The following is a 22,523-nucleotide window of genomic DNA, read 5'->3' on the forward strand; positions in this document are numbered from 1 at the left end:
CTCAAAAGGTCTTCCCAGACTGGCTCCCTACCTTCCTCTGGACTGTGTTGGGACCCTGACTAGTACATGCATTCTTTGTAAGGGGCTTGTGTTGGTCCCTCCACCTGATAGCCCTTCTGCCTGTTCAAAGAGAAGTCTCCTCCTCAAAGAGAAGTCTCCCTCAGTTGTCACCTCTGTGATGGATTTTCCCTGGATTTCCTCTGGTAGGTAATCAGTGCTGTTCCTGTAACCCTCCTGTATACAAGATTGTGATTTCTGTTATTATTTTCCCCTAAATCAGGAATTATCTTCCTTTTCTATATTTGCATTTGTGGGTCCCCAGCCCTTAGTACAGTTTTGACATATAATAAATGCTCCAGAATATCTCATTTCCTTCCTTGTTGCTAGCCTGTTTCTAAGCTCTTTTACCTTCAGTGTGTACTTAGTTGTAGAGTTACAATTCTTCTTTTTCTTTTTTTTTTTTTTAATGCTTGACAAAACTAAAGCCCATAGAAGAAAAGAATTCGCTCTGGGATGCTCAGCCAGTTATAATGACAGGGCTGGTTAGGGCTGATCCCCTTAGGTAACTTAAAAAGAACCTTGAAACAAAGGATTGCGTCAGGAGCAAAGGAAGGAGAAGTAAAGCTTGATTGCCAAAATTCTTTGCGGAATGCTTAATCTATGTTACCTTTTAAAAATTATTTCTTTTTTATTGTGATAAAATACATGTAACATAAAGTTTACCGTCATAGTCATTTTTAAGTGTACAGTTCAGTGGTGTTAAATGCATTCATATGGTGCAACCCTCACCACCATCTGCCTCCAAAACTCCTTTCAGCTTTCCAAACTGAAACTATATCCATTAGACATTTGACGCCCTATTGCTGCAGTCCGTCAATCCCCAATAACCCCTGTTACTGTTACACTTTTTGTCTCTGAATTTGGCTACTATAGGTTTGTCGTGTAAGTGGAATCGTATGGTATTTGTCTTTTTCCAACTGCTTATTTCACTTAGCATAATGCCCTGAAGGTTCATGCCTGCTGTAGCATGGGCCAGAATTTCCTTCCTTTTTAAGCTGAATAATATTCCATTGTGTGCATGAACTTTGTTTTGTATCTCCATTCATCCATCAGTGACATGTGGGTAGCTTCCACCTTTTGGCTATTCTGACTATTGTTGCAATGAATATAGGTGTAAAAATAATCTGTTTGCATCTCTGCTTTCAATTTTTGGGGGTCTGTATCCAAAAGCAGAATTACTAGATCATTTGGTAATTCTAATTTTAATTTTTTGAGGAATTGCCGTACTCTCTTCTATAGCAGCTGAATCATTTTATATCCCCACGAACACTGCACAAGGGTTCCAGTTTCTCCACATTCTTACACACACTTATGTCTTTTTTTAATAGTAGCCATGTTAATAGGTGCAAGGTAGTATTTCATTGTTTTGATTTGCATTTCCCTAATGATTAGTGACATGAGCATCTTTTCATATGCTTGTTGGCCATTTTGTGTTCCTTCATTGGAGAAATGTCTGTTCAAGTCCTTTATCCATTTTTAGTTAAGTTGTTTGTTTTTGTTGTTGTTATAGTAGTTCTTTATATATTCTAGCTATTAACCCCTTATAATCCTGTACCAGTCAGCATTCTCCAGAGGGACAGAAGTAATAGAATATATTTTTATGTGAAAGGAAGTTTATTCGGGAGAACTGGCTTACACAATTATAACACAAAGTCCTACAAGAGGCCATCTGCAAGCTGGGGAAGAGAGAAGCCAGTAGTGGCTCAGTCTGGGTCTGAAAGCCTCAAAACCAGGGAAACCAACACTGCAGACTTTAAGTCAGTCCCAACAGCCTGACACCTTTCCCCGAACCCCCCGCCCCATGCAAGTCCCAGAGTCTAAAGGCCAAAGAACCTGGATTCTGATATCCAAGGGCAGAAGGAGCGGGAGGAATCATCCAGTATGCTGGGGGAACGGGAAGTTGGGAGAAGAAAACCAGGAGACTCAGCAAGCAGCAAGCAAGCTTATCCCACCTTCTTCCACCCGCTTTGTTTTAGCCTCCCTATCAGGCTGTCAGTCAATTGGATGGTACCCATCCACACTGAGATTGGGTCCCCCCCGAAGTCCACTGACACAAATGTCAATCTCCCCTAGCAACACCTTCACAGACACACCCAAAACAACACTTCACCAGCCATCTAGGCATCCTTTAATCAAGTTGACACCGAATATTAACCATCACAAATCCTTTACCAGATGTGTGATTTGCAAATATTTTCTTCCATTCAGTGGATTGTCTTTTTACTTGGTTGACTGTGCCCTTTGATTCACAAAAGTTTTAAATTTTGAGGTGGTCCAATTTCTTTTTTCTTTTTTACCCATACCTTTGGTGTCATATCCAAGAAAACATTGTCAAATCCAGTGTCATGAAACATTTCTTCTATGTTTTCTTCTGAGAGGTTTATCATTGTCGTTCTTACATTTAGGTCTTTGGTCCATTTTGAGTTAATTTTTATATATGGTATAAGGGTCCAGCGGTTTTTTGCATGTAGATGCCCAGCACTATTTGCTAACAAGTTCTGTTAATTTGTTGTATGTGTGTGATAATCCTCGGATGTGTTATAACTAGTGTTTAGATGAGAAAACAGACGGTGAAATATCCCTGAGGATCCCCTAAAAGCAGGCTCCTTGCTATCCTTGGCGGGTCAAAGATATTTAAAGGGCAGGGAAAAGCCATTTTGAAATAATGTGAGAAAACGAGAGGAATGAAATGAGAGGAAAAGCAAAACGAAATAAAACAAGGTTTGGATAGGCAGCTGGCCGCGAGCAGAACTTTGAAGTGTGTTTATAGTTCAGTCAGAGACCTCCTCCCCTGGCCCTTTTACTCTCCTTCCTTCTCTTATTCTCTCAATTAGCTCCTTCAGTTTACCATCCCTTTTGAAGCTCTTTGAAAGCTTTTCTTTCTTTCTTTCTTTCTTTTTTTTTTTTTTTGACGCGGAGTTTCGCTCTTGTTACCCAGGCTGGAGTGCAATGGCGCGATCTTGGCTCACCGCAACCTCCGCCTCCTGGGCTCAGGCAATTCTCCTGCCTCAGCCTCCTGAGTAGCTGGGATTATAGGCACGCGCCACCATGCCCAGCTAATTTTTTGTATCTTTAGTAGAGACGGGGTTTCACCGTGTTGACCAGGATGGTCTCGATCTCTTGACCTCGTGATCTCCCCGCCTCAGCCTCCCAAAGTGCTGGGATTACAGGCGTGAGGCACCACGCCCGGCGACATGAAAGCTTTTCTACAGTCTGTGTACAACCTGTTTTCTGACTTTTACCTACTGTCTCTCCCGTCCTGCCACTGTGAAGCTATAAGGGAGCCATGTTAGTTCTCACTGCTCCCATAGCAAAGCCCTGCCTTTACAGACCATGGTCATTTTATTCACTTTACCTTTAGTGTGCTACGGTCTTTCTTCAAGGCCTCTTGATGGTGGGGGCACCTGTTCACCTCTGCATCCCAGTAGTATTGTGGCACAGAGGTGGCTGCTCTGTAAATGTGTCAAAAAGATGACTAAACAGTTTTTGTTCCTTTGCATAATCATTCCACATGTGCAGTATAGTCTTATTTTCAGGGATTTAAAATAAGCATGTGACCTGGTCTTCATCCACCAGTGATTGCAGTCTAACTGGGAGAAAGCAGGATGCTTTTATATACACTTGACACTTTAATATTCTGTATAACATGTTATACTTGCAGCATTCAGTGAATGACAGGGAAGACTTGTTTTATCTCCATTTTGCTATTAAGATACTAAAGCCGAGCAAAGTTGAGGGGTTTGCCTCAACTTACTCCTACTAGCAGGAGATCAAGATGGGCCTTAAGCTTAGGGGACTGACTTCAGGCAAGATGCCTAACCACTTTAAGCTACTCAGTTTGTTCATCTACAAAATGAGGATAATGGGATCTACTTTCTAAGTGGCCGTGAGTATTGAAAATGATACAATATGGTTCTAGGCGCTTCGGAGCTGCAGCTTAGGTGCAGATGTGGCCAAGTCCAAGAACCACACCTCACACAACCAGTCCCGAAAATGGCTCAGAAATGGTATCAAGAAGCCCCAATCACAAAGATACGAATCTCTTAAGGGGATGGACCCCAGGTTCCTGAGGAACATGCGCTTTGCCAAGAAGCACAAGAAGAAGGGCCTAAAGAAGACGCAGGCCAGCAAGGCCAAGGCCGTGAGTGCACGTGCCGAGGCCATCAAGGCCCTCGTAAAGCTCAAAAAGGTTAAGCCCAAGATCCCAAAAGGTGTCAGCTGCAAGCCCGATCAACTTGCCTATGTTGCCCACCCCAAGCTTGGGAAGTGTGCTCATGCCCGCATTGCCAAGGGGCTCAGGCTATGCTGGCCGAAGGCCAAGGTCAAAGCCAAGGATCAAACCGAGGCCCAGGCTGTAGCTCCAGCTGTGGTTCCAGCTGAGGCTCCCAAAGGTGCCCAGGCCCCTACAAAAGCTTTAGAGTAGATATGTCTGTCTGCCAATGTGAGGACAGAAGGGCTGGTGTGACCCGCCCCTCATTCCCCACAAGCCTTGGGCTGCCCTCTGCATGGGGCTGGGGTCCTCCTGTGCTATTTGTGCAAATAAACCTGAGGCAGGAAAAAAAAAATGAGACAATGTGAGTGAAGAATTTTGGCATGTCATATGGGGCACAATGCAAGCTACTATCACTTGTCTGTCTGTATGGTGTTTTTGTCACCGCTGAAACACACTTTCAGTGTATTACTTTGGAAAAGAGGCTTGCAACTACCATCACAATAGTTTTGCCCTGTACTGTTGGGAATATTAATGGCCACTCCTGTTTTACATGCAAGTCCTATGTCAAGCACCTCATGTGATGCCTGCCTGACTCAGGGCTCAATGAATGGTTCCTTTACTTCCCCTCCTGGCTTTGTGCTTTTATGGGTGAATTGCATGGGATTTGACGATCCCACATCCAGAGATTAACTAGCTGAATAACCCAGCTAGAACTAAAACTTAGAATTCTGCCATGTTTTTCAGACCGTGGCTGCTTTTCCGTTACTCTTTCTACAGTCTTTCGTGTATTCTCTTCACATTTTTTTGGCAGGTGGATTTAAGTTGGTAGGATCACTGAGGCATAGTAGAAGCTAATCTGTACTGATGTCTTATTTTCAATTTGTAGAGGCCCCAGGGTACTTGTGTGATAACTGGTGCTGTGTAAATTAAAATGCAACTAAGGGTCTCTTCTGTGTTTCTTAAATTAAGTTTATTATGTGTGGTAATTTGCACCTAGAGGCTTTTGTTGTTATTTGTTGTAGTGACTATGGCAGTAATGAGCCTGCTCCCAGAAAAGCCTGGCACATGCCCCATAGACAGTTGATTTGCGTTTGGCAGGACTCCATGGTGTACCCTGAACAAATGAATCAGCCTATTGGAGGGGTGGGGAAACTGAATCATAGGGAGGCTGTGGGTCTTGCACATGATCCCTGGTGATCCTGAGATGGGGGAATACCAGAGTTCTGTGTCCTATTCCTGTCTAGGATATTCCTTAGCCTCAGGATTTGGGAGCATCAAGCCCCATATAGTTCACCCTTAGAAGCACAAAGCCAGGAGAGGAAGTAAAGAAATCACTGATTGAACCTTGAGTCAGGCAGGCATCACATGAGGTGCTTTGACAGCACTCACATGTAAAAGAGGAGCGGCCATTAATATTCTCAACAGTCTAGGATTCGGATTCAGTCTTTGCTTTATTGCGGTAGGTAACACTGTTTATCTGGCAGTTACATTGATCCAAACCACATGAAGAAATGGAAAAAAATGTGCTGGGACAAAAAAGCTTTAGAGTGATCCCAGAGAACACACTAAGGCTTATATACATCAAAATCTCATGACAACCTTATAAGATAAATAGAGTAGATGACACCTTCTTCATGAGTCTTAGAGAAGCCAAGAAACTTGCCTGAGATGGGGTGATCACAGAGTAAAAGCACACCAAGGACTGACAGATCACCACTCAAAGATTCTCTAAGAATTAACATGAAACATTATATCATGTTTTATATTACACACACACACACACACACACACGCACGCGCGCGCATTCTCTTTCTCTCTCTCTTTCTCTCTCTCTCTCTTACTTTTTAGTTCCTGTTTCTACCACCCTTGTTGGGGACACCAGACCTGAGAAGTTTCAGTACTTTTCTGTCTGAGACATGTGAGGCAGGTCTTGGTGAGCAAAAAGAGCCCAGAGGACAGAGTCATAAATCCTTGCTTTGCCAATTTATAACTTTATATCTACAATTGAGTTACTTAATCACTTCATGCTCCCACTTTCTTTATCTTTAAAATGAGATAATAATAGTAACAACTCATGGGATAGTTGTAAGGGTGGAATGAGCTCATATACGTAAAGTGCTTAGGAGAGTGCCTGGTCCAGAGCAACTGTATTTTGTTTTTGTTGTTGTGGCCGTGATAAAGACCACACGGCTTGGAGAAACCCCAAAATCTCCCTCTTGCTTCCCTCCTGCTTTCTTTTTGAGGAACTGTGGGGAAATAACCTTTTCTTTTTTTTTTTAACTCCACAGGTCCTGTTGGCTCAGAGTTTACAGTAAACACCAAGTACAAGTACATTCAGTTGGTTGTGCCCTCAGTTCAGGGTATCTTACATAATGTTCTGCCCTGTGACATAGACCCAGGTAAAGGACTTTCAAGCCTAGACATAGGAGGAAGGTTAGTATTCTCAGTCGTTTGCAGGCAGGCATGAAGCTGATGTTTGTCAATAGAGCCTGCACTGGACAGCATTGTTTATTAGATAAAATTGTCAGTAGAACTCTGCTCTTCCTCTTTCCTGTGTCTCCCACCCCATCTCAGAGCCTTGGGGCTCTGGCCTCTGCATGACCTGGTGAGATTGAGCTTCACTAAGCACCTCTTCTTGCCCACAACCTCGCTCCAAGTCTCGTTGCCTCAGGCTTTCTAGGTGTCTTGCTACACTAGCAAACTAATTGTATCTTAGGTATTTATGGAAAGAATTAATGAATAAACAAGTGTATTGAGGCAATTTAAAAGCAGTATAATAAATAGTATCAATACATCTGCCCAGCCCACAGCCTGGCACATAGAGGCTTTTGTTGTTATTTGTTGTAGTGGCTTAATGAAAACTTACTGAATAATTTATTACTTTTGGTGTAATGCATTAACTATCCTAACTGTATGTTAGAAGCCCAGTTCAAATGCTGTCTCCTTTGTTGAACTGTTCTTGTATCAAATACAAATTCTCCGTTTTCTATAATAGAACTTTATAGAGAAGTTTCTATGTATAGAGTTTATAAAATATTCTTTAGGGGGGGGAAAAAAAAAACCCTTTAACTTCTTTTTTTTTGAGACAGAGTCTCACTCTGTCACCAGGCACCAGGCTGGAGTGCAGTAGTGCAACCTCGGCTCACTGCAACCTCCGCCTCCTGGGTTCAAGCAATTCTCCTGCCTCAGCCTCCTGAGTAGCTGGGACTACAGGGGTGCGCCACCACGCCCAGCTAATTTTTTTGTATTTTTAGTAGAGATGGGGTTTCACCATGTTGGCCGGGATGGTCTCAATCTCTTGACTTCGTGATCCAGCCGCCTCGGCCTCCCAAAGTGCTGGGAATGTTTAACTTCTATTACCTTATTTGATTCTTGTGACAACCCTATCAGGATTGTCACCTTCATTTTGTAATTGAAACTGAGGGTTAGGTATATGAAAGAGCTCATGTTTATGCAGTTCTTAGGCAATGAAGCTGACCCCAAATCTTATTTTCAGGCATACAGAATGTACCTAATAAGTGTTCACTAAATAGGAGAGAAAGAAAACGTTAACTTTCATGTAGTAAATTATTTCTACTTAAGTACGTTGTACAGGCAGATGTATATTTTATGGAGTTGTGCCCATATTTTAACTTCCCCACTAGAACAGAAGCCCTTTTAGTCTGAAGACTGTCTTGTCTTGTTCCCCGTGCTTCCCAGAACTTTGCACATAATAAATGTTTGAAAGTAAATCGCTAATTTTAACAGGGTTCTTCAATGGCAGAATTTCATACAAAATCGGTGTAGAGAGAGAGAGAAGCTTTAGTGGGGAGATGAATCAAACTTTTTTCCTATATAGAGAGCTCCCTAATGGCCCGTCTTATTTTTTTAGAATGAACTGTAGGACATACCCACAAGGGTCCTCTTTCTGATGGGGCCTACGAGGCTCAGGGAGCTGCAGCTGTTACACACAGCAGACTCGAGGACAGTGGTGCCGGAACACCAGGCCTGGGCTGCAGTTTGCCTTGGCAAACTGAGATTCATCACTATTAATATCTGAGCTTTCTATTAATAACCCTTTTCACTGTGAACTCATTGAAATCTTCTGTTCTCTAAGCTATTTTTAACCACAAATTCTTGGGCCTGGTTCCCACTTACAGATCATAGCTTCCATTTTGGTTTTTGTACTTGCAGAAATAGTAGGAATTCTGCCCCCACTGTTTCTCAGAGGACTGTGTCTGAATTGTAGGCGGGGCAGTTCTTTGTGATGCAAAACTTTATCTTATGCATGGTTTGAGGTTAATATACCTGTCCTCTGCCCTCTAATGCTTGTAAGGTTTTCCAGACATGATGACAACTTACCCCGCCACCACGCACAGATATTTCTAACCCTCCCCAAAGTGAACAGTACTGGTAGTGAATGAAAGCCACTCTTAACGAGACACCTATCTCTGCCACTCCTGATCTCTCTCTCTGTTAACTTGAGTTCCTATTCAAGGTAGAACTAAGAAATGGGATGTTACCCTCCATATCCTGAGAAAAGCAGCTTTTCTGTTTTCTCAGAGCTCTCCACTTTGTGAAATAGAGAATCACATTAAGATCTTGGGGGTTGTGCTGCTCAGACCAATTGAATATCACTGTTGCTCTGTCAAGACAGATTTAAAAATATATGTATTAGCCAGGTATGGTAGCATGTACTTGTAAGTCCCAGCTACTCAAGGGGCTGAGGTGGGAGGATCTCCTGAACCCTGGGGAGGTTGAGGTTGCAGTGAGCCGTGATTGTTCCACTGTACTCCAACCTGGGCAACAGACCAAGACTCTGTCTCAGTTTTTTAAAAAAAGTGGGGGGCGTTTAACCACAAGATTTTATTCTCTTAAAATTACATGAAGCCGCGCCGGGCGCGGTGGCTCAAGCCTGTAATCCCAGCACTTTGGGAGGCCGAGGCGGGTGGATCACAAGGTCAAGAGATCGAGACCATCCTGGTCAACATGGTGAAACCCCGTCTCTACCAAAAATACAAAAAATCAGCTGGGCATGGTGGTGTGTGCCTGTAATCCCAGCTACTCAGGAACTCAGGAGGCTGAGGCAGGAGAATTGCTTGAACCCAGGAGGTGGAGGTTGCGGTGAGCCAAGATCGCACTATTGCACTCCAGTCTGGGTAACGAGCGAAACTCTGTCTCAAAAAAAAAAAAAAAAAAAAAAAAATTACATGAAGCCTGGGGAGGGGAACAGGGACTGGGGAAAGGCTGTTAATTAGTACAGAATTTCTTTTTGGGTGATGAAAATATTCTAGAATTAAATAGTGGTGATGGTAGTACAACCTTGCAAGTATACTAAAAGCTACTGAATTGTACACTGTAAATGGTAGATTGTTTGTCATGTGAATCGCATTTCAGTTTTTTTTAATTGCATGAGTCTGCTACTCTTATAATTTCCCTAGGTGTCATCTGATCTCCCAAGCTTGAAAGTTTAAAAATCTGGCAGCTACTTTTGACTCTCCTCCTTCCCACAGTTTCCATTTCTAATGGGTCACTAAGACCTAACTCCTAAGTAATTCTCAAAACCCTTTTTTTCTTCTGTCCCCACTACCAATGACATTACTCAGGCTCTCCCTTGCTTGTGCTGTTATGAGTAGCTGTTAATTTCTCTTCCAGTCTCTAGACTTTTCCCACCCTCACTCAGCATTCTTCCAGGGTGTTTCCAACTATGTCTTCAGCTTTTTATTGTGAAATGTAATACATATACAAAAATTATACAAAATATATACTGTACTATAAAGGAAACACCCATATAACTTACCACCCACGTCAAAAAATTGCCAGCACACCAGAAATCTCTGAATGTCTCTTTCCAATCATACTCTTCTTACTTCACCCCATTCCCTCTTCCAAGTCTCATGACTTTTGTGGTAATCATGTTCTTGCTCTTGTTTGTTGTTTTACCATAAGCATATGTATTCTCAAGTAATATTGTTAGTTTTGTTTATTTTTGAACTTCAGATAAATGAAAACACATTTTTATTCTTGCTTCCTTCTCTCAGCATTCTGTTTGTAAAATGCACTCATGTTGTGTATAGCTTGGTTGTATTTTCTTAAAACCTAGATCTGATCCTGTTTCTTCTAGTCACATAGATGCTAAGTTCAAACTCCTTGATAACGGCAACATTCAAGGTCCTCAAGGGTTCTGTCTTGTAACCGTGACCTGCTCTTCGTCCTCATTTGCAGTGACCTCCCTCCCCACATCCTTTTGCATAATCACATCAAAGATGCCCCATCTTTCTTTGAGTAGGGATCTTGCTCTGTTGCCCAGCCTGGAGTGCAGTGTCTCAGTCACAGCTCACTGCACCCTCAGGTTCCATATACACTTTCTTTCTATGCCTCCTGTGCTTAAAATCTAGACTATCTTTCTACTCTTTCATCCTGGCATATTTTTGGCTCCCTCCTCAGGGTTTAATAGCTCGTTTCCTTAATTATTTATACTGTCTCTCCCTGTTTTAACACTTATAACATGTCTAGTATTGTAAGTGTTATAGGCCCAAGCATCTGGAGTTCCGATATCCAGGGGCAGAGAAAGATGAGTGTCTCAGCTTCAGAAAAGAGAACACTTTCCTCTGCCTTTTTGTTCTTTCCAGGCTCTCAACAAATTGAATGGTGCTCACCCACGTTGGTTGAGAGTAAATCTTCCATACTCAGTTCAGTGATTCAAATGCCAATCTTTTCCAGAAACACCCTCACAGACATATCCAGAAATAATGCTTTATTAACTATCTGGGTATCCCTTAACCCAGTCAAGTTGGCACCTAACATAACCCATCACACTGTTATATTCTCACTTCTCTTGTTTTAAAAAAAGAACTTTCATGTACTTTATTCCATTGAATATCATCAACTCATATTTTCACAGGTTCAATTAGTTATAAACTTAAAATGTTATAACTTGGACAGTGGGAGCCCCTTTAAATCATATCTTTTTGACTCAACATCTCTCTCTCTTTCTCTCTTTAACATTTTTTATAGAGATGGGATCTCACCATGCTGGTCTGAAACTCCTGTGCTCAAGGGATCTTCCCTCCCACCTTGGCCTCCCAAAGTTCTGGGATTACAGGCGTGAGCCACCACGCCTGGACAAGTTCTTAACATTTTTTTTTTCTGTGATTTATTTTTTTCCTTTTTTCCCCCATCACAAATTTCACACACAATTCTGTCATATATTTTAAAGCAACTTTTCTTTTATTATTGAATAAAAAGAATTTTCAGGCTTATCTTTATTGTTATTATTATTATTACTTCCCAACGTAGAATCAACCCCTTTCCACAGAGTTCTGATTCCTTTGGTCAAAAATAATGCAAAGGGCCCACTTCCAGGACTCTGGGTGCACATGAGAGGTTGCAGTGTTCATAAGCATGGTTGCTGCCATGGGGTACTCTTAGTGACTGAGTTGGAAAGGTAGTTTTTTCAAGGTTATGAGTTCATGGAAGAGTGCTGCATCTAACTTAGAGTGCATGGTTTTGTTGCCCATTAATATTGTCTCCTACATAAATATGAGGAGGTGTTTTTATTTTTATTAGGAGGTATTTTTACCGCCCTTTGGCCCAGGGCGGTAGCCTGAAAGTTGTTGGTGGAAGCCCTGTCCAGCCGTGTTGGAATCAAAACAGTGGGGACCCTGCGCCATGTCGCGACTGATTGTGAAGAACCTCCCAAATGGGATGAAGGAGGAGCGTTTCAGGCAGCTGTTTGCCGCCTTCAGCACGCTGACGGACTGCAGCCTGAAGTTCACCAAAGATGGCAAGTTCCGCAAGTTTGGCTTCATCGGCTTCAAGACAGAGGAAGAGGCCCAAAAGGCACTGAAGCACTTTAACAAGAGCTTTATTGACACATCCCGGATCACAGTGGAGTTCTGCAAGTCATTTGGGGACCCGACAAAACTCAGAGCCTGGAGCAAACATGCCCAGAAACCAAGCCAGCCCAAGCAGCCTCCAATAGACTCTGCTACTCCGGAAATTAAGACAGACGAGAAAAAGAAAAAGGTGGCAGGTCAATTGGAGAAGGAGGATACAGAATTACAGGAGTTTCTGTCAGTTCATCAGAGGCAGGTGCAGGCAGCCACTTGGGTGAATGATGGCCTGGATGCGGAGCCCTCGAGAGGGAAGAGCGAGGCGGCCAGCGACAACCTGAACTTCGACTCTGATTCCGGGCAGGAGAGTCAGGAGGAGTTAGCTGGGAAGGACCTGGAAGAAGAGGCAAATCTCAAACGGAAAGCAGCTGTGCAGAAGGAGCTGTCGGACGTGGACTACCTGAAGTCCAAGATGGTGAAGGCTGGGCCATCCTCTTCCTCAGAGGAAGAGGAAAGTGAAGATGAAGCCATGCACTGTGATGAAGGGAGTGAGGTCGAGGAAGAGGGTTCCTCCACCACACCAGCCCTGCAGGAAAGAGACGGCAAGGGTGTAGGCCAAGAGCAAGGAATGCCAGCTGGGAAAAAGAGGCCACTGGAGGCCAGAGCCGAGACAGAAAAACCAGCAAACCAGAAGGAACCCACCACCTGCCACACCGTGAAGCTGCGGGGAGCCCCGTTCAACGTTACAGAGAAAAATGTTTTGGAATTCCTGGCCCCCCTGAAACCAGTGGCTATTCGAATTGTGAGAAACGCTCATGGGAATAAAACGGTACATCTTCGTGGATTTCAGCAACGAAGAGGAAGTGAAGAAAGCTCTGAAATGCAACCGGGAGTACATGGGTGGGTGCTATGTTGAGGTGTTCATGGAGAAGAACATCCCCACCACCAAGGGTCCGCCAAAGAATAGCGCCAAATCCTGGCACGGCCGGATGCTCAGGGAGAATGAAGAGGAGGAGGACCTGGCCAGGTCCGGAAGGCTGTTTGTACGGAACCTGTCCTACACCAGCACCGAGGAGGACCTGGAGAAGCTCTTCTCCAAATACGGTCCCCTGTCTGAGCTCCACTACCCCATCGACAGCATGACCAAGAAACCCAAGGGTTTTGCATTCGTCACCTTCATGTTCCCTGAGCACGCTGTGAAGGCCTACTCAGAGGTGGACAGGCAGGTATTCCAGGGCACAGTGCTCCATGTCTACCATCAAGAAGGAAACCAGTGAAGATGCCAGTGCCCTGGGATCATCGTCCTACAAGGAGGAGGAGGAGGCCCAGGACAAAGCCAACAGCACCAGCTCTCACAACTGGAACACGTTATTCATGGGGCCAAATGCCGTGGCCGATGCCATCGCACAGAAGTACAGTGCCACCAAGAGTCAAGTTTTTGACCATGAGACCAAGGGCAGCGTGGCCATACGCGTGGCTCTGGGGGAGACAGCTTGTCCAGGAAGTGCAGCGCTTCCTCACAGACAACGGGGTCAGCCTGGGTTCCTTCAGCCAGGCTGCAGCAGAGCAAAGCAAGACGGCGATTCTGGTCAAGAACCTCCCGGCAAGCACCCTGGTGGCCGAGCTGCAAGAGACCTTCGGCCGTTTTGGCGGCCTGGGCCCCGGGCTGCTGCCAGAGAGTGGAATCGCCCCCATCGTAGAGTTCCTGGGGCTCCTGGAGGCTCGCAGGGCCTTCAGGCATCTGGCCTATTCTAAGTTCCACCACGTCCCTCTGTATCTGGAGTGGGCTCCGGTCAGTGTCTTCTCCAGCACAGCCCCACAGAAGAAAGAGCCCCAAGACGCACCTCCAGAACCCACGGAAAAGGACCAAGCAGAGCCAGAAACCGTGTCCAATGGTGAAACCCCAGAAGATGAAAATCCAACGGAGTAAGAAGCAGACAATTCTTCAGCAAAGATGGAAGAGGAGGAGGAGGAAGAGGAAGAAGAAGAGGAGAGCCTCCCAGGGTGTACTCTGTTTATTAAGAATCTCAATTTTGACACAACAGAGGAGAAGCTGAAGGAAGTGTTTTCCAAAGTGCAGACAGTGAAGAGCTGCTCCATCTCCAAGAATAAGAACAAAGCAGTGGCGCTAATTTCCATGGGGTTTGGATTTGTGGAATACAGGAAGCCGGAGCAAGCCCAGAAACCTCTCAAGCAGCTCCAGGGACACATCGTGGACGGCCACAAGCTAGAAGTGAGGATCTCGGAACAAGCCACTAAGCCAGCCATGACATCAGCTCGGGAGAAACAAGTTCCCAGAAAGCAGACCACCTCCAAGATCCTGGTGCCGAACATCCCCTTCCAGGCCCACAGCGGGGAGATCTGAGAGCTTTTCAGCAGGGAGACAGGAACTACCCAAATTATATCAGGATAGAAGATCTAGGGTTGGCCAGCCTACAGAGGGAGTGCCCAAGAGGAGTATTCAGGGCTGTGACTTGCAAGCAAATGTCACTGAAAATCAGATTTCTGCTGAGGGCAAAATTTAACGAATGTATGTGAAACTGTCAGGATGGCTACAATAAAAAAATAGTGGTGACACAAAATGCTGAGAATGATGTAGAGAAACTGGATTGCGTGGACAGTTTCTTACAAAGTAGAATGTGCTCTTTCCCTGTGACCCAGCGATTGCACTCTTGGGCATCAATACTAGAGAAATGAAAACTCATGTTCACATAAAAACAGATTCACGTGTCCATCAACTGATGAGTTGGTAACAAAATGGGGTGTATTCATACAACGGAATGTTATTTGGCCATAAATAGGAATGAACTACTGATAATGTGGATGAACCTTGAAAACATGATGCTGAGTGAAAGAAGCCAGACACAAAAGGCTGTATATCCTATGATTCCATTTATGTGAAAGGTCCAGAATACAGTCTGTATCTGTGGGTTCCACATCCACATATTCCACCCACAGATTCCCCCACCCACAGAACGAAAATAGGCAGATGGGACTTGAGCATCTCTGGATTTTGGTACCCATGAGAGTCCTGGAACTGATCCCTTGTGGATTCCGAGGTACGACTGTGGGCACATCTGTAGAGACTGAAGGTTGATTCACAGTTGCTTAGGGAGTGGGAAGGTAGGTTGGAGGCACTGGATAAAGGTCACAGGACTTCTATTTGAGGTAATGAAAATGTTCTAGAATTGACTGTGGCAAGGGTTAGCTCTGTACAGATGGTACAAACCATTGAGTTGGGCACCTCAAATAGGTGAATTGTATGAGGTGTGAATTATATCTCAATAAAGCTGCTCTCCCCTCCAAAAAAAAAAAAAAGATATTTTTAATTACTTGTTATGGTCACTTGCATTGAATTATGCCCAAATACAGGCCTGGTGAGAGAGACATGTTCAAAACAATTAGAAGATAAAATTTGATATCTATACATAACACATTTTTAAAAACATATATACCTTAATTTATCTTTTCCTCTCTGTAACTATGTGTGGTGGGTGGAATTTGGTCTATTTTACAAACAAGGAAACTAAGGCACACACAGGTTAAGTGACTCATTAGGGTCATGCAGCTAATAAGTAAAGGCTGGAATTTTTTTTTTTTTTTTTTTTTTTTTTTTTTGAGACGGAGTTTCGCTCTTGTTACCCAGGCTGGAGTGCAATGGTGTGATCTCGGCTCACCGCAACCTCTGCCTCCTGGGTTCAGGCAATTCTCCTGCCTCAGCCTCCGGAGTAGGTGGGATTATAGGCACGTGCCACCATGCCCAGCTAATTTTTTGCACCTTTAGTAGAGACGGGGTTTCACCATGTTGACCAGGATGGTCTCGATCTCTTGACCTCGTGATCCACCCGCCTCGGCCTCCCAAAGTGCTGGGATAAGGCTGGAATTTTTAACCTGCATCTTCAGAATCTAAATCCTGTTTATTTTCCACTGTCTGTGCATCTGTTCAGTCTCTTCCTTCAAGAAACTTATGAACACTTGTGTACCTGAAATAACATAAAATAACATTGATCATGAAGCTTGTGCTATAAACCAAGGAGTGCTTCCAAATGAAATCTCTCCTTATAATCCTTTCAGGGAAAACTTGTGATCCGAATGACTACTTTGATAGCTTAAGAAAGTGTATAGGTTTTAGATTTGGTTGGGTTGGATTTATATTAGTAAATCAGGTTAATATTATAGTTTATTGGAAGCTTATGTCCATTTGGGGTACAGTAAAGTTGAAGGTTCTAACAAAGATAAAGTATGCAATTTCTAAGTATAGAGAAGGCATGATAAATGGGTATAGATGTTTTAATATAGGGGTTTGCATTCTAGATGTTAAATTGCTCGGCTTGATTCTATATTTTTTACTGCTACAGTGTAAAAAATATTTTTTTCTCAGGGAAAGATTAAGTCAGAAATGGTTTATTTCAATCTTAGAATTTTATTTAGAATTTCACTAGGATTGAGCATGGGCAATACTTACCTTTTCCTCTGGGAAGCTGTAGCTCCTCAGTTGGAATCTGCAAACTTTTGCCCTGAGATCTTGGGAGAAACTGATACCTAGGGAATGCATCCTGACCTCCAGAGGGCCCTATGCCTCCGGGTCAGGATGCCTCAACGTGGAAAATTACCTAAAAATTGTGTTTCAGTTTTGATATTTACTTAGCTGCATTTTCCACTCAGACACAGGCAAAGAAGAGTGCTAGAGATAAAACGACCAGGGAATTTTCACTTCTTAAGATGAAAAGGTCCTGTTGCTTTATTTCCAGAAGTGCTCATCACCTACCTCCACACACACAGATAACTCTGAACCTGCTAAGCGGCCACACCAGATTATAAAGTTATAAAGAAGGCTGGCTGCAAGGCACCTGGAGCCTCCCTGTGCCACTTTTCCTCTGTGGAGCTCTCTCTTGCCCTACCTAATTCAGGATCGATTCCTGTCTAAAATCCTGAGCTCCATTCTGTATCAGTTTTATATCTTAAAGTAAATCTAAATTGTGTAGAACCCTGCTGGGAAATTTTTGCAGTTTTAGAGATAAGACTCATTTTAGAATAAAAGGCTTTGTGTTGTATCTTTAAAAAAAATTTTTTTTAAAGTCTAGACTTGAATTCTTGTCTCAGCTCTGCCACAGACTTCTGTGTATGAGTTTAATGAGATATTACCATTTTCTCAACCACTGTTCCTTGATCTGTAAAATGATTATGATAATCCCTTTCTTACCCTATTCATAAGGCAATTTTGAAAATACAAAAAGGCATTTATATTCTGAGATCTCATCAGTACTGAGTCCTCAGTTGGTATTCAGCTCAGCTCAGTTCCCATACTATCTCTGGAAGGGAAGGAGAGGCACTGTCCCTGTGCTTCCAGAGAGAGTAAGGAAGGCTTTTGGGCATTTGAGTGGAATCTTGAAGGATTAATAGGATTTTCACAGAGAATATCACATTAAAGCAGTTTGCTTTGCCTGGAATGTAAGATGTTTTGAGCTGAGAATAGGCATGGAGGGAGGGAAGGTTTAAAACAATTTCAGGTAGCAGTTTGAAGCCGAATGAAAGAAGGTCCTTGAATGCTATCCTGAGTAGTTTAGACTGTAAGACAGTGCTTTTCAAACTTTTTCATATTATATCATACAAAGAAAATAACATTTTAATGTCAGGCTTCGGGTGGCTATTGGCAAGGGGTAACTAACCCAGGGACCGCAGCTTCTCTAAGGGCTGAAGGAATTAAAAACTTTTAATAACATGGCACTTTATTACTGGTCAGAAAGCATTGCTAGGCAATAAGGAGCCTGATTAAGAAACATCAGGAAAAGTATGTCTTCTTTGTCTCTCCCGAGTCCAAGATTGTAATGTGACTTCTACTCTAGATTCTTGCCTTGGGAGCTTGGCTCTTGCTGAAATTGAGTACACAAAAAATGAGTCAGCCCATCACTATAGATCCTACACCATTAAAAGGTTAATAGGAGATTAGTAATTGCCAGAGGATGGGAGAAGGGGAAGATGGAGATTGCCTAATGGATATGGGATTGCTTTTGGGGGTGATGAAAATGTTCTGGAATTAGATAATGATGATGTTTGCATAACTTTGTGAATATGCAAAAAAACCCACCCTAAATTGTATATTTTAAGTGGATGAATATTAAGGAATATAAATTACATCTCATTGAAAAATAAAAGCATAATAGAATATTATTAACAACTTTACCTCAGTAAATTTGATAAATGAAATTCTTTGAAAGACACTTATCAAAACTGACACAAGAAGTAAAAATCTGAAGAGCCCTATATCTGTTAAAATAATTTAATTGGAGGCCAGGCACAGTGGCTCAAACCTGTAATCCCAGCACTTTGGGAGGCCGAGGCGGGTGGATCACGAGATCAAGAGATCGAGACCATCTGGTCAACATGGTGAAACCCCGTCTCTACTAAAAATACAAAAATTAGCTGGGCATGGTGGCGCACGCCTGTAGTCCCAGCTACTCGGGAGGCTGAGGCAAGAGAATTGCTTGAACCCAGGAGGCGGAGGTTGTGGTGAGCCAAGATCGCGCCATTGCATTCCAGCCTGGGTAACAAGAGCAAAACTCCATCTCAAAAAATAAAATAATAATAAGAATAATAATAATTGGCCAGTGGCTCATGCTTGTAATCCCAGAACTTTGGGAGGCTGAGATGGGTGGTCAGGAGTTCAAGACCAGCCTGGCCAACATGGTGAAACCCCATCTCTATAAAAAATAATTATTATTATAATTTTGAATACATAATTTAAATATAACTCATGGGCATAATTTGTCTACCATTCCCCCAACTTTGCCTGGTTTTCACTAAATCTTTGCTTAATTTAGTTCTTTGAATGTAACTGAGATCAGCTCTCTAAAGGATGTGAAAGTGAGGGCCCTCAAGAGAATAATTTTTGTTTCTTCAAAATGCAGAGGATTGGCAACAGCTCATTTGTTGCTTTGTCAGTGGGAGAGGTAAGAAACTTCCAGGCCTGGATTGCTGGACCAAATGGTAGTTCTATTTTTAGTTCTTTAAGGAATATCCACACTGTTTTCCGTAGTGGTTGTACTAGTTTACATTCCCACCAGCTGTGTAGAAGTGTTCTCTTTTCACTGCATCAGTGCCAACATCTCTTATTTTATTTTTTACTATGGCCATTCTTGCAGGAATAAGGTGGTATTGCGTTGTGGTTTCAATTTGCATTTCCCTGATCATCAATGACGTTGAACAGTTTTTCATGTCTCTTGGCCATTTGTGTATATTCTTTTGAGATTAACTCGCTTTTTGATGGGATTGTTTATTTTTTTCTTGATAATTTGTTTGAGTTCATTGTAAATTCTGGATATTAGTCCTTTGTCAGATGTATAGACTGTGAAGATTTTCTCCCAATCTGTGGGTTGTCTCTTTACTCTGCTGACTGTTCCTTTTGCCATGCAAAAGCGCTTTAGTTTAATTAAGTCTCAGCTATTTATCTTTGTTTTTGTTACATTTGCTTTTGGGTTCTTGGTCATGAAACCTTTGCCTAAGCCAGTGTCTAGAAGGGCTTTTCTGTTGTTACCTTCTAGAATTTTAATGGTTTCAGGTCTCAGATTTTAGTCCTTGATCTATCTTGGGTTGATTTTTGTATATTGTAAGACATGAGAATCCAGTTTCATTTTCCTACATGTGACTTGCCAGTTATCCCAGCACTGTTTGTTGGATAGGGTGTCCTTTCCCCACTTTGTTTTTGTTTGTTTTGTTGAAGATCAGTTGGCTGTAAATATTTGGGTTTATTTTTGGCTTCTCTATTTTGTTTTATTGGTTTATGTGCCTGGCTTTTTTTTTGTTTTTTTGTTTTTTTTTTGTTTTTTTTTGAGACGGAGTTTCACTCTTGTTACTCAGGCTCGAGTGCAATGGCGCGATCTCGGCCCACCGTAACCTCCGCCTCCTGAGTTCAGGCAATTCTCCTGCCTCAGCCTCCTGAGTAGCTGGGATTACAGGCACGCACCACCATGCCCAGCTAATTTTTTTGTATTTTTAGTAGAGACGGGGTTTCACCATGTTGACCAGGATGGTCTCGATCTCTTGACCGCATGATCTACCCGCCTCGGCCTCCCAAAGTGCTGGGATTACAGGTTTGAGCCACCGCGCCCGGCCTATGTGCCTGTTTTTATACCAGTACCCTGCTGTTTAATGACCATACCCTTATAGTATAGTTTGAAATCAGGTAATGTGATGCCTCCAGATTTGTCCTTTTTGCTTAATCTTGCCTTGGCTATGTGGGCTCAAAAAAGCCTGAGCCATTTGAAAAACTGATGTTGGACTCATCAAACTGAAAAACATTTGTTCTTTTAAAGATGCCACTAAAGACCAGGCACGGTGGCTCACGCCTGTAATCCCAGCACTTTGGGAGGCTGAGGCAGGCAGATCACCTGAGGTCAGGAGTTCAAGACCAACCTGGCCGACATGGGGGAACCCGGTCTTTACAAAAATGCAAAAATTAGCTGGGCATGATGGCAGGTGCCTGTAATTTGAGCTACTTGGGAGGCTGAGGTGGGAGAATCGCTTGAACCTGGGAGGTAGAGGTTGCAGTGAGCCGAGATCATGCCATTGCACTCCAGGCTAGGCTATAGAGCAAGACTCTGTCTCAGAAAAACAAAACAAAACAAAACAAAAAAAAGATGCCACTAAAAAAAGAGTATGTATAATTATTATTTGCCAATTAAAAATAAAAATTTAAATTCTAAAAAAAGGCAAGCCACAGACTACGAGAAAATATCCTCCCTCTCTCCCATTTTGTGTGTGTGTGTGTGTGTGTGTGTGTGTGTGTGTGTGTGTGTGTGTGTGTCTGTCATATGTAAAGGACTTATAACTCAGTAATACCCCCAAAATTAATTTTAAATTAGCAAAAGAATTGAACAGACCTATCACAAAAGAAGATAAATGACAACTAAACACATGGAAAGTTGCTCACTATCGTTAGTCATCAGAGAAATGCAAATTAAAACCACAGTGAGGCCGGGTGCAGTGGCTCATGCCTGTAATCCCAGCACTTTGGGAGGCCAAGGCAGGTGGATTACTTGAGGTCAGGAGTTGGAGACCAGCCTGGCCAACATGGTAAAACTTTATCTCTACTAAAAATACAAAAAATAGCTGGGCATGGTGACAGGTGCCTATAATCTCAGCTACTCGGGAGGCTGAGGTAGGAGAATCACTTGAACCTGGGAGGCAGAAGGTACAGTGAGCTGAGATCATGCCACTGCTTTCCAGCCTGGACAACAGAGTAAGAAAAAAAAAAAAAAACCCCACAGTGAGATATCATCACACACCCCATGCAGTGGCCATAATGACCAAGTCTTGTGAAGGAGTTAGAGTTCTCATACATTGTTGATGGGACTGTAAAAACAGTACAACCATTTTGGAAAACAATGTGGTAGTTTTTTTGGTAAAATTAAATATATACTCACTATGTAACTAATCCATTCCACTCCTAGGTATTTAACAAGGAGAAATGAAAACCTAGGCTCACAAAAAAAGACTTGCACAATAATGTTCATAGCTATTTTGTTCATAATGGCTCCAAGCTGGAAACAACCTTACTGTCCCTCAACAGGTGAATCGATAAATAATGGTACCTCCATCATACACTACTCAGCAATTTTAAAAATAGTACTGATACATGCAGCAATATGAATCAGTCATTACAACTTCATGTTATGCATAAAAAGCCAGACACAAAGGAATATATACTGCATGATTCAATTTTTTTGTGATGCTCTAGAAAAGACAAATTTATGATAATAGTAGATCAGTATTTGCCTAGCACCAGGGTAGGGAGTGAGGATACACCTGGAAAGGGCACAAGGAAACTCGTTGGGGCTGTGCAAATGTTCTGTCCTGGTTGAGGTGGGGTTAGATGGTAAATACGTATGTCAAAATGGAGCTATCTGAACTGTTAAGATGGATGCATTTTATGTTATCTAAATTATACTTATATATAATGATGATTTTTGTTAAATAAGGAAACAAAAAAAAAGGATCAGCTCAGGGTCATTCTTCTAATTCTGTATGCTGAATTCTTACAAATTAAACAAAAGGTTTCCAGTAGCTCCTAGAGAAGCTAAGGAAGTCTCTGGGAATGTTTTCCAGCTATATATACAATATTCCAAGCAGCTGGACTGATGTAAATTGGGGCTCCCAGGAGCAAGATAGACTGTTTACTTGATCACCTGAATTTATCTTTGGAATTAGGTTCTGTTTCTCCTGCCATCGTTTGAATGATTTCCCTGCATTTTTGTAGAGTACTGTGACCAGGAAAGAGAAGCCAGGTTCCTGAAGGGCCCCATTATCCGTTCATTCTGTACATTGGAAGTAGCTTTTCATGATGTTCTGTTTGCTCATGACCAGCAAATTCCATTGTGTACTGGACTCCAGTAACACAATCAGATGTATATTTAAGAAAATACGGAACCAGGTCTTTG

The 22,523-nt window shown here is 42.7% G+C and overlaps 1 protein-coding gene and 1 pseudogene across 1 annotated transcript in view; both read left to right on the forward strand.

The window, feature by feature from the left end:
- The window catches only part of LOC104652495 (putative RNA-binding protein 19 pseudogene), a 119,591-nt pseudogene extending 105,091 nt beyond the window's left edge, over window positions 1–14,500 (forward strand).
- Window positions 1–22,523, forward strand: part of GAB2 (GRB2 associated binding protein 2) — a 213,073-nt gene that overhangs the window by 105,194 nt on the left and 85,356 nt on the right. The gene's annotated exons all lie outside the window — the stretch shown is intronic.

The sequence above is a fragment of the Saimiri boliviensis genome, chromosome 6 (assembly GCF_048565385.1).
Source record: "Saimiri boliviensis isolate mSaiBol1 chromosome 6, mSaiBol1.pri, whole genome shotgun sequence".
NCBI classification, from domain to species: domain Eukaryota; kingdom Metazoa; phylum Chordata; class Mammalia; order Primates; family Cebidae; genus Saimiri; species Saimiri boliviensis.